The sequence below is a fragment of the Phocoena sinus genome, chromosome 1, assembly GCF_008692025.1.
Source record: "Phocoena sinus isolate mPhoSin1 chromosome 1, mPhoSin1.pri, whole genome shotgun sequence".
NCBI lineage: Eukaryota > Metazoa > Chordata > Mammalia > Artiodactyla > Phocoenidae > Phocoena > Phocoena sinus.
Genome location: NC_045763.1, coordinates 144139640 through 144153315, shown reverse-complemented (window position 1 = coordinate 144153315; position 13676 = coordinate 144139640).

Here is a 13676-nt window from a genome sequence, read left to right as displayed (position 1 = left end):
AAGCATAGAGTGCCGATGGCAGAAGCAAAGGTGTCTGCAACCAAGCTGTCACAGTGGCAGGGATGCCCCATCAGACCCACTTGCCTTAGTAGCCTTTAGCATTATAAGCACGAAGCGCCGGGTACAGAAACATAATTGATTGAAGACCCAAGGCCCATCCTCAATCTTACTGGATAAGCCTGATCAACCTCAAGGGACAGAGTTCCCTCAGGTAATCAAGTTTAGATGCCCAGCCAGCTCTGCTGCATGGGCGCTGGGGCACATTATAAAAGAAAATGTCTTACTTACTGCTTCATTCTGAATGTTCTGGACCAATCTGCACCAGAGAAAGACAGATTAGATAGATAGATAGATAGACAGACAGACAGATAGATATAGATGATAGATAGATAGATAGATGATAGATAGATACATAGATACATAGATAGATACATAGATGATTAGATAGATAGATACAATAGATATAGATAAATGACAGATAAAAGAGAGATACTTGGGATTAGAGAGAAAAATTGAGTATCTTTAATTTTTCATTAAATAATCTTTTTATTATTTGAATGTTTACATGCTTAGTTGCCTTTATAATTTTAAAACAATTTTTAAAAGAAGAAATTTTACTTTAAAAAAATGTGATAAGATGCAGATAAGTAGCTCTGTCTCAATGTATACATTTGCTTATTTAACACATACATATTGAGCGCATCTTATGTGCCCAGCACTCAGCATGGTCCAGGGGAGGTCTTGGACAAGACGAGGCTACCCCCAGGGAGCTCATGGTCTACAAGATGGCAAACATCCCCTAAGTAAAGCACTTAAGTTGTGTGTGCCCCCTCATCTTGTAGTAAAATCGTAAGCCTCCTGCTGGTTGCTGCCCAGAGTGATCTGGCAGCAAGTGTGGCTTCCCCAACTCAGAACTTGAATTGGTGCATCCTGAAGGTCTTGAGGCTATAGTTTTGCCTGAACTCTGTGCAGTGGCCCCCCACATGGCCTGCGGTGAGCTGCTGTCTGGGAATTAGTCCCGTAACTTCTCAAACAACTGCTGAGCGTTGTCGGAGAAGAGTCATTTCACTCCGGGGGCAGAGCACCTCTGAGGTCACAGCCACGCTAAGCTTCAGGGCATCCTTCTTTTTCATCCTTTCCATAAACATTTGTCCTAGGCTTCGCTGAAACAGCGATGAGTAAAGCAGACGTGGTTCTTATCCTGACAGAGGCTATACTCTAGTGGGGGAGAGAAGTAGGTCCTGAGTTTGGAGAAAATAGGGAGCATTTGAAAGCCTGAGGGAAGACTGTAGCTCTGGAGCCAGGGAGCCAAAGAGAGGATGTTTCCAGGAGAGGATGTTGTGATGGCGAGGATGCTCTATTACACTGGAGGAGGAAAAACACTCAGCTGTTTTTATTTTATTTTTGCTTCGCCCGACAGATAAAAGTGATTTATATTTAAGGAGAGAGAAAAAAAGAGCCACACTTGATTGATCTGCTCCATCCCAGATTATGACATCCTTCCCGCAAAATCGTCTTCTCCTAAGTAAGTGGTGTCATCATCCACCCATCTGCTGGCCCAAACCGAGAACCCAGAAGTCATTCCGTCTTTCTTCTCTCAATTCCCACATGTAATCAACCATTATTTGGCTGTCAATTCACATTCCTCGTGTCACTCAAATCCATTCTCTTCTCTCTACACACAGGTCTCAACTCTGATCTCTGCTTCTACAATGGCAAGAAGTAAACAATATCAGGATTAGCATGTTTACCTCCAGTATTTCCACCCCAACATGAATTCATTCTCTTGTACTCTATCCAGAGTGATTTTTCTAAAGTATTAACCTGTCCCCCTATTCAAACTCTGGAGTTTTACCATTGCTCCAGAATAAAGTTCAAACTCCTTAGTGTGGCTCTGAACACCCCTTAGGATCTGTCCCTGGTTACTTCCTTACCATTCTCCACTCCTGCTATCATGAATGCTTCTTTTGTGCTGGTCCTTTTTCTTCCAATCTCATGGCCATCCCCCACACTACTGTTATAAGTAATCAATCTTTCTATATCACATCTCTGGTATTTCCCAGATTAAGACTAATCTGAGGCTCCCTTTCACTTCAGGATTATAGCCAATCCCCTTAGCATGGCAGATAAGACCCCTTAGGATATTACCCCTACCTCTTCCTTCTGCTGTATTTCCCACTACTTTCTCCCTTCCCTCTAATTCTTGCCCTTTATGCCCCTATAATATTGACTTGCTTGTACTGTATTGTAGTTCCCAAAACATCCCCTGTCATTTAATGTCTCAGTACATTTGCACAGATGTTCCCACTGCCTAAATGTTTTTCTTTTCTTATTTGTTGCTTGAACTCTTTGTTACTTTCTAAAACACTATTCAGATGTTGAATATGAAAACCTAGAATACAATATTAATCCAAACTATCAACAAGCATAAGAATAAAGACTCCAATGTGCACTGATTCAAAAGCTTATTTTCCATATAGTCTTTCTGAAAAATTCACCTGAGCTATATTCCAACAGAATGAAGCTAAAAGCCAAAAAAGAGGAAGATGTGGAATAAAGAAAAAGTAGAACAAACTGAGTTATATAGAAGACAGGTTGACAGCCGTGCAACAAGCTTAGAGTACAATTAGTTCAAATTAGAGCAGGAACTCCATAGTTGCAAGAAAGATGTCTTCAGAAAAGTTAAAAAGATTCTGCACAGTGGGCAGAATGAGTAAGTAGCTTGAAAATATTTGTGAAATGATAATGAAATTCTGTTTTGTCTCATAACAAGGAAAAAAGAAAACAACCGAGGGAAACTCCAAGACAATCAAAAAATAAATGAAACAAAAATACAAGAAAGTGAAATTAGAAGAAAATAAAACAGTATGATCTTAAGCAATTGATAAATTATGTGAAGATAATGCATTTTGGAAAAATATATACCATGCCCACACTAACTCAAAGAAAGCTGGTATAGTGACACTAAAATCAGACCAAAAGAGGCTGATAAAAGGGACAAAAGAGGATTTTTAAGAAGCCCAGAATACTTTTGAATGTACTCTAGACGCACTCTCTCTCGAGTGATAGAGTCCATGCCAGAAGGTAAGCGTGATGAGGGCAGGCAATTTGATTTGTATAATGCTAACAACTAAAACAGTGCCTGTGATGTGGCAGAGAGTCAATAACTATTTAGTAAATGAATGATTTGAACCCATAAAGAAGGAAATGTACTCTTGGCACTCAGCGTGGCTTAGCAATGCCCAACACTTATACGCTTTCATAGTATAAATGCTCTTTACTGTTTGTTACCACTGAGGATCAGCATACGGACTTAACAGAGAGAACTAAAAGGTGGTTGCAGAGAAGAACGTAAAGGTTATCAAAGTTGGCCAAGTAAAAGCAAAGGCATGATTGGCCAAAGTTAGGAGGTGGAGAGAAGGAGGAAGTGGGGATATTAATACCCTCAACTAGGGAGTCAAAAAACACAGTCTAAAGATGATAGAACTAGAATTAGAGATTTAAAGATGATATTTAAGGTTACAAAGGTAAACAATAGTAGGACAGGGGCACCCAAGAACTGTTATCAGACTTCTCTCCAGTTACGTACAGCACCTAAGTGATCTTATCCAGCCTTGTGGCTTGAAAGACCATCTATACACTGCCAGCTCCCAAACGTGTGGCTCCAGCTGGATAATCCAAGTGGATATCAAACATTTCCTCTTAGAAGTCCACTAAAGATTTCAAGTTTAACATGCCCAGTCTAAAGCCCAATAGTGTATTTAAAGAAATTCTCTCTTGAAACAATAAAGTAATTAAAAGCACTTCAAATCTTTACAGTCTCTGGATGAAATGCTACAAGACAAAGTGAAATGTTAAAGCTCAACGAACATGTAAAAATTTCTCTTTCTCCATCTCTGCTCCTTCTAAAACCTCCCACATGTCAGCATCAGCTCCCTGACACTCAATCACTCTCAACTCCTGCTTTTCACTCCCAACCTCCCCAGATTCTTGTGTAAACATTTTTCCACCCTCCCCAGTCTTACAGTGCTTTACTCTGTGAATGGTAATAATAACAAATGCTTAGATAGAATTACAACATCCCAGGCACTGTTCCAGCTACTTTACATATATCAACTCATTAAATCTTCACAATCACAAAAGACAGATACTACTATTATACCCCATACATGAAGATATAGATATTGAAAAAAATGATTTGCCCAAGGTCACCCAGCTAGTAAGTGGAAAACTTGAGATTTAAACCTCGTCTGTCTGGCTCCAGAGCCTGCGCTCTTAACTGCTACGTTATCTAGTCTATGAAACACTCATGTTTCTTTCTTTCATATTCTCTATCATATGCCCATTACTTCGATTTTCCACAACAAAGGAGAGCCTGAGAGCTGCCTCTACAAGCAATAATTATTCCACGTTAGAAACCAGAAGAAAGTAGGAAAATTGCAAACACTGAAAATAAAAATTTCCCCCCCAAAATAGTAATAATTTTTGCCCCAATAGAAATAGGAAGAATAAAATGCATGGATGAAAATGTGTTACTGAAAACTGTGGGAATGTGCAAACTGGAAGTCCTGAATTTCTCTGGACTAAAGGACCCCAAGATGCGTTGCCTGGGAGGACCACAACATGCAACTGCCATCATCCACTTGCAAGTTCCCTCAAGCACAACTACACATGCTGGAAATGTAAACTGGTACAGCCACTAGGGAAAACAGCATGGAAGTTCCTCAAAAAACTAAAAAAATGGAATTACTATATGATCCAGCAATCCCACTCCTGGGCATATATCCAGCACTATTCACAATAGCCAAGACATGGAAACAACCTAAATGTCCATCAACAGATGAATGGATAAAGAAGATGTGGTACATACAGACAATGGAATATTACTCAGCCATAAAAAAAGAATGAAATAATACCATTTGAAGCAACATGGATGGACCTAGAGATTATCATACTAGATGAAGTAAGTCAGACAGAGAGAGACAAATACCATATGATATCACTTATATGTAGAATCTAAAATATGACACAAATGAACATATCTATGAAACAGAAACAGACTCACAGATGTAGAGAACAAACTTGTGGTTGCCAAGGGGGAGGAAATGGGGGGGAGGGAAGGATTAGGAGTTTGGGTTTAGCAGACGCAAACAATTATATACAGAATGGATAAACAACAAGGTCCTACTGTATAGCACAGGGAACTATATTCAATATTCTGTAATAAACCATAATAGAAAAGAATATGAAAAAGTATATATATATATATACACACACACATACATATAACTGAATCCCTTTACTGTACAGCAGAAATTAACACAACATTGTAAATCAACTAAACTTCAATAAAATAAATTTTAAAAAGAAAGGAATTATACCTGCTACATCCTAACCCCTCCAGGTCCTTTAGTCTCCAGACATGGCTGCACTCTCTTTATATTCTATGGGGTTGGCAATATTTGGGCAGTCCCTTAGATTCCCATCCCTTGTGTACATGTCTTGAACAGTCCCCTTACTTTGTGTGTGGGCAGAACCTATGAATATGATGAGCTATCACTCCCATGATTAAGCTCCATTATATGGCAAAGATGAAGGTACTTTGCAGATGTAATTATGGTCCTTAAGCAGTTGACTTTGAGTTAATCAAAAGAGAGTTATCCTGGATATGCCTGGACTAATTAGGTGAGCTCTTAAAAGAGATTTCCCTGCTGGCCTTGAAATGCCATGTTTTGAACTATCTATATAGGGGCCCACATGGCAAGGACCTGATGGCAGCTTCCAAGAGCTGAAAATGGTCCCTAGTCACCAGCCAACAAGAGAGTAATGCCTTTAGTACTGTGACCACAGGGACCTGAATTCTGCCAACAACTGGAGAGCTTGAATGAGACTCTAAAGCCTTGCACAAGATCACAGTCCTACCCCACACTTTGATTTCAGCCTGAGACCCTGAGCGGAGGACCCAGCTAACCCATACCAAGACTCCTGCCTTATGAAAACTCTGAGATAATACATTTGTCTTAGTAAACTTTTTCTAATCATTGAAAATGATTTTTTTCAATGTGTAACTAAACGTGATTTTTATCTATCACTTTACAAGGCTTTATACATAAATCAGTTCCCAAACCATAAAACAATTTCAATCATAAAATATGTAAATCACCAGACATGCATTTCACCAAGGCTGCCAAATGCAGTTGACTTTTCGTAACTCTCAAATAATAAGAAACATCCAACTCTGACAATGCTTCTCTGACTTTCTCTTTCTCCACTATGGCAAGTTATGGTGGTTTTCTCTGGGCAGCCGAATTTGCAGAGTGTCTTCCAAAGACACAAGTGAATACAGAGGATCGTTCTGCTGCCTCTCTCTATTACACAGTCTCCAAGTCTCTAACACTTCTGATTTCCAGAGGATGAAGCTGTTTCAATGCACTGTTCTCAGCTTTTGGTTCCAGGGGTACTATGAATTCTTAAGTGGTTTCTGGAGTTCTTTTAAAGGCTTTTGGACTGTGTAATATTGCTAAGTCGGTGTTTTTGTGGAAGAACAAAGCCTGAGGCTTCCTCTTCCACCATCCTGATGACATCATCATCATCATGATTATTTTTTAACTTCATTTATTTGTTCCACAGACTTTAATAAGTGCCTTCTACATGCTAGTTCTAGACTAAGTGCTGGTAAGTAGGAGACTCAAGAAATCCAAAACTTGAATCCAAATATATCTAACTGAAAAGCCCTCCTTGTTGTCTGCACTATGCCATGTTGTAGCCCACTGTACCACTAAATTTGGGGTGGTTTGTTACCCAGCCATAGAAAACGAATTCACACTGCAGTGTCAATGATGGTGTCCAGTAGGTGGTGTGGGCACCAGATCAGTTGCTCTTGTGAAAGACTCCTGGAGCCTAAGGTATTATAGCTCCAGGGACATCGGCCCAGGAGGCAGCAAAGGTGACTGTTAGGAAAATCCTGTCTGGACATGCTCAGGGTGCTATGTTTCTCTGAAGGAGGGCTTGGCACCCAGGGACATAGGCAGGGGATGGGTTAGGTTTCTCAAGCACTTTGCAGAAATGACAGTGAAGAGGGAGAAATTCAAGCATGTAGTAGGATCTTCATATGTTACCAAACCAAAAAGGCAATGGATTGGATGGAAGCTGGGAAAAAAAGGAATAAATCACAGTTTTTAAAAATTGCCCCTTCACTCCATAACCATGAAGGTGGATGTTATTACTCCTTATAACAGATAAGTTAACTGAGCATCAGAAGGGTTAAGAAATCTACCTATATTCTCCCAGGTGTTTGGGTTTGGGGGAGCATAGTTTGCTCTGAATACAAGGCCTATCTGTTCTTGAAGATTTTCTGGATACATGGTAGAAGTATCCTGCTCTAATAATGTTTATGTCCTTGTGCCACTTTTACTATTGATACAATAGAATATTACTTTCAGTTTAAAAAAATTGCCTTATACATGATTGGTCTGAACTCTAGATAGAACAGACCTGGGTTCAAATCCTTCAAACCACTCTTATTCTGTGCTCTTGACAAGTTACCTGAACGTCAGGGTCACTGGCTCTTTCAGGTACTTCCATCACCAGGTTGTTGTGAGAATCAAGAGAACATGTGTATATACCCTAGTTCAAAGTAAAGTGCACAGCTGACACCCAATAAGGGGTAGCTATTACTATATGATAATAAAATATTGCAACACATATTGGTTTTCTACGTCTGCAAAGCAAATTACCGCACGTTTTGTGGCCTAAAGCAACATAGATTGATCATCTCATAGTTTCTATGGGCAGGAATTCAGGCATGGACTAGCTGGGTGCTGTCACCTTAATGGGTGCAGTTTACCCCAAAAGCAGGACACACGAATCAGGCCCATTTGGGAAAAGTATTTATATCTCCTTTCTTCAGAGATAGTCCAGCCAAGGTGATTGAAATATGTGCCTTGGAGATTCTGACCCTCAGTGTAGGAGTGATGATGGTTTGCTGGGGAGAAAGGACCAAGAACAGGGAACAGAGCCTGAGCCAGGGCCAAACATCCCTCCTGCCTCTCTGCTCTGGATTTGGAGCTGTGTCTTGCTATTTAAAGGAACTCTTTAATCGAATAGCATTGATTCGTCGCAGAGAGATACTATTTCTGCTCATCAAGTTCACTGTTATTTGAATTTCTCACAGGTTAACATAGCCTCTTCCAGAGCTGGTTTCCCTGCCTATGTGAACATTCACAAGTGGTCTCTGTACCTCCTACAGACTTGCATAGTTTTACTTAAAGTTTCTTCTTATAAGGTCTGGGGAATGGGTAACACTCCGTGGCATATTCAGAGAGAAGATCCATCAGCCTGGTTTTGAATCAGCAATGTCCCCTCCATTATGACTGCAGTAACTATGGCAGCCACCACAAAGATAACTCACCAATCCTGATTGGCTGGTTAGTCGGTCACCTCCCCTCCCACTACCCTGCAGTGCACATGGCCTGAACCGACAGCTCCAACTTGCCAGCCTCTGTACTTTACCCTCTCATATTCACATCGTCAACCCCGGAGCTCACAACCCTGAGACTCCGGGAGAAGGAAGACCTGATTATTCCTCTCTCATGGGTAATTTCATTAGTCTGATGAATGATAGGATTTGAGAGCAAACCCAGGACTTGTGAATCCTTGCCTAGCCCGCCTTCTGTGACCACTGCCTTCCATTTTCCTCCTCACTCTGGGTACTCTGTTAATGTCTCACAGTTCAATAAACTGAAATCTCCCATGCACTGCAGAGATTCTAGATGGAGGTGATTGGAGAAGGTCTCCTTTCCATCCTTCCTCTGCAATTAGGGCCAGCTTCATAGGCATGAGACCTGTGCGGTCACTCGGGGTCCCACACTTAGGGAGAGTCCCACATTTGCTTTACTGCCCTGCTGGCACCCTCTTGATGTTCTTAATAATTTTTGAACAAAGGGCCACACATCTGGACTGAGCTCTGCAAATTATGTCACCAGTCCTGTGTGCAATCAAGATACAGAGGGCTTTAACATACATTTGCAACTTGGAGAGATAATCTAAATCCCTTGTTTTAATTCACTAATCTAACTCCAGGCATTTATGATAACTCAACGTCCTATCAGCTGTTTTTTAAATTTTTATTTTTTATTGGAGTATAGTTGATTAACAACGTTGCGTTAGTTTCAGGTATAGAGCAAAGTGATTCAGTTACACATATACGTGATCAGCTTTACCCTCACTAAAACCAGGTTGATTTCTTTAACCAGTTAACCAATAAAGATAAGCAAAAAGAAGAGGTTTTCGTAGGAGCAGCGTGTGAAACATCACAGGATGGCCCACCCCCCGCTAGGTGGGTACCTGAAAATTCCCCCCTGTGCCCCCCTCCACCTCCATCCTGGTCCCATCCAGAGTGGCTCTCTATCCACCCCATCCCCACTGGAGTCCCTCGATATCTCCTCCTGTTCGTCTTGGCACGATGGTTCTTTCCCTCATCTCCTATGGCACATCTGCGTTTGTTAAATACTATTTGGCCCACGGTAAGCTCTTCAAAACAAGAGACTTGGATTGCAGGGGCTGGGCAGTGGGCTTGCAAGCCAGGCAGGGATGAGGTTGTGCTGCCCTTACCTTCCTCTCCCTGCCGCCACACCGACACAGTAACACAGAACTGGGCACCAGTAATAGATCCAGATACAGCTTTGGAAACGGAGCCTGGTAACTTACCTAGACTTAAAAGCTTGGATTCTGAAGGAGTCTGGAATGGAAGCTGTTGAATCCACATTCTTCTTTTCCAAGTGTGTCTGTTTCCCGGCACTACACTCAGGACCTCCACTGAAAAGGTTCTATCATTGACCAGGATCTGATGGCACCACAATCTCTAAATCACTGATCCCCATAAGTCCCTAATTTGAAAAAGCGAAACAACCATTTGGAGGGCATACCTCTCTAGCCAGGGCTTCTGCTGGTCTCACATCATTTAATAAGCCCGACTTCTGATACCACAACACTTTTCTAGGACCTACATGGAAGGAGAGTGGACTTCTGATTGAGAATTCCCAAGGTACAGGGAGATTTCTCTTTTCAGTGCAAGACACCACACTCTCCCATTCTCAGACCTTTCTAATCCAGCATTCTATGTGATCTTCTCTGCACTTCTGAGACATCAGAGAGGCCGACGTTATCCCCATTTTACAGAAGAGACAGCTGAGTCTCACCGATGCTCAGACTGTGCTAGCGGCAACCTCAGCATGTGTTTGAAGCTGTAACCTGGCTTCTGTTTAAAGGTCGAGTTCTCATTGCAAAGCATGAACAATGAAGTCTTTTTCCTTAGACGATGGGAACTTTGGCAGCCGCTTCCTATTTTCCCCTAACTTTGGGCACGAGCCTGCCTTGGATGAGGCTATGCATTCTCTGATCGACACCATGGTTGTGAAAGACGTGATGGTGAGGTGAGACAATTTGCCGAAGGGAGAGAGGAGTTTTTAAGGCTGGAGTAAAAGAGGCTGGAAAGGGAGGCGGGGCGTGGAAGAGCAGAGAGAGGCCCTGATTGCAAGAAAAGGGGGAAATTATCCCAATTCTAGCACTGCTGGAAAATGGGAAAGTTATTGCTGCACAAAGACCCTCTCGAAGCGCCTGCCTTCCAAAATTTCTACTGCGCTCTCTGCAGTTACTTGTGTATGGCAGAAGCAGCATCTTTGTATTATATGAACAGTCTGCTTCATAATCAAATACCATCTGTCGCTACATCTGAACTTGTTTTCAACATCTGTGCGTTCTGGTCTTAACAAAGCTTTAAAAACTAATTCAAAAACTTTCACAGATCACTGACTAAATATGTACATTGACCATCTTTCCACGTTGGTGTGTGATGTTTCTTCCATAGGTGCCTCCCTCTGCCTGGGAAGAGTGAAGACATATACACTTGGTGACTTCATTAAGCTATTTCCTAATGGCCTTGGGTAGCCAAGTGCAAGAGGGGGACACTTGTTTCTGCACCGAGAGGACCCATCATATTCTTTCTTGGTGCCAATATGGTCCCTTTCTGCCAATGAGAAACCTGTAAGTTGATCAGCTACCATACCCCAATTACTCAAAATGACACTACAGATAAAACGGCAACCAAGGGGAGAATCAACTGTATAGCTTCTACGCAGCTAAAGTGTGTTTGAACAAATGGTGAAGTAAAAGCATGAGAGCTCCCAGGAGGATAAGGACGCTGTTACTTTGCACATGCTTCAGAAATGTGAAGTACATCTTTACAGAACTTTTGGCCAGCCCCCTGGCAGATGTTGACCAGTTTTGCTTATGTATACATCAGTTGCAGAACACTAAAACAGAGATTGGAAATTTTAATTTAGTCAAGGCAGTTGGGCTAAAATGATGGCTTTTGTTGAAACCATTAAATAGAGCTGCCTAATGAAGTACAGTACCGGGCTGGCAAACAGAGCCCTTATGAGAGTCAGCTACTTTCGAGCAGGAGAGAGGGAAGGCAGTGGCTGCTCGGGTCTCAGAGGGCAGGCAGCATGGCATCCTCGGACAGAGAGGAAGGCTTGGGGTGTAGGGGCAGAGAGGAAGGGAAGGCTAGGAGCCATGAGCAGAGGGCATCTGTGCGCAACACTGACCCTGGTGGAATTTTAACAGCGCACGCGTGTGTGTGCCTGTGCGTGTGTGTAGCTTGTGTGTGTGTGTGCGTGCGTAATGGGGCAAGTGGAGGTTTTATTTTGGAAACATTCTTTTAAGTTTCAGCTGCCAATTTGCAAGGGGCCAGGAGGGAAGTGTGGTGCAGTGAGCAGGTGCACAGCCCCTTGAAGGTGATTTGGGTGAGTTTGGATCAGAGAGATGGGAGAGTGGAGGCAAAGTTGTAAGGCTGGGGAACTCGTGGGAGGGGTGGAAGGCTGCCAGATTAATGAATCCGGTGATTGATTCCGCTGCTTCAGTACGCTTGCCCTTCCCACGGCTGCCTGACGGCAAGTAGCCATTAGGTGTGCCCGAGCTATTCTTCCTTTCCCACTCAGGGTCAAGAGAGGCAGAGCAAAGATAACCTCAGTATTGATAGAAACCCACTTTAGCGTGATGGGGCTGACTGATCACTATTTAGAGGACTGGACATTGACTTCTTACACAGTGATGAATATATTAAAAGCACCAGACTGTGCGTAGTTTTCAATTGTTTTCCCGTTTTAGTGGGAATTTTTACCATGTGACCACTTAATACTCTAGTAGTCATGAATGTTTTAAAAGAACCAACAATACTATATTTTAGTGAAGATGACTATTATTATTATAGTTATACCTCACACAGTGAGGTATAATTATTTGCAGCATATAAATGAGTGAAATTGTCTTCAGTAAACACCGATTACTGGCCAGGTTTTACAGGAAATAGAAGGAGAATCAGTCCTTGATCATCTTGTAGAGAATAGCATGAAACAGCAGTGTATTTTCATCAAACATTTTACTTTGAAAACCACCAAAGGAATCAGTTGATAGTTGCTGGAAATGATTGTCCGAGATTAAGAAGCGTATTTGTTTTTTCAAGCTGGCTCAGATGTATAGACATAGCCTAAGTACAAAACCAACCAACAAGCAAAAACACATACACACAAAAACATGTTACTGCTCTTTAGTCTTTTGGATGTGTATATATCGTGTCGTCGTTGGATTTTTGTCAGGGAGAGGATCAGACTCCTAATTCTTCAAGCGAAACCAGCAAAAGCTCAGGATTAAACCCTGAAAGTTCTGTGTTCCAGAACATCTTCCCAACCTCCCAGGGATGAGGACACTTTAGGACCCCCAGCACCCTGTAACATAAATTCTTTACACAGGTGACACAATGGACACAGTGAGCATTCTAACATGCACTTTGAGCTCCAATTAACTCTAGATCTTTCATAATTATAGAGATATATTAATCCCACCCAGTGAAATATGCAAAAGTCCGTTCTATTGGGTTAAGGAATATTCATGTTCCACTCAGGTAATTACTGAAATAAGTTTGGCTTTTTAAAAAACAGATTTACTGACAGCCTGCGGGGGGGGGACAACCAAGAGAGTTCTGAGTGGGACAGGGAAACCAGCATGGAATTAAATAGTTCCTAAAATATTTCTATTCTAGCTCTCAAAAATGGATTCTTCCCTCCCTACCCCGCAAGTGATTGTGATTTGTCTGTAATGTTTTCCCCACTGCTTCAGTTAAATATCCAGATTTATCTCCAAATGAACAAATTTCCAGGAGGTTGGGAGAAGGGGAAGAAGGAGAATTCCAATTAGATACTGCATATTTTATGTATCCACTAAAGAGAGAACAGCAGATGCAATTTTGAAAGCCAAATTATTTGCAGGGGGGGTGAGAAGAAAAATCAGAACTCAGGTGACACTGATGATCACCCTGATGTACAGTTTTCAGTTCATTTCTTTTTCCTAGGATGTAGTGTCAGTAAATGGCACTGCTCTTAAAGGTTTGCCAATGTGACTGTGAGAACTCTCCATCCTTTCTACTCGGGCTTTGCTATAACTTGGCAATTTGTAAGCACATTGGGCTGAAGCATGGTATACACATTGTCGGCCCAGATGCAATTTTCTGTTGCAATTACCAAAAATGAAATCAAAGAAGCTTCTTGGGATTTTAGTTGACAGGGAAACTTAGTGAAAGAGGAATATTTGTATTGCTGTTTTCTTGCTCCACATTTTTT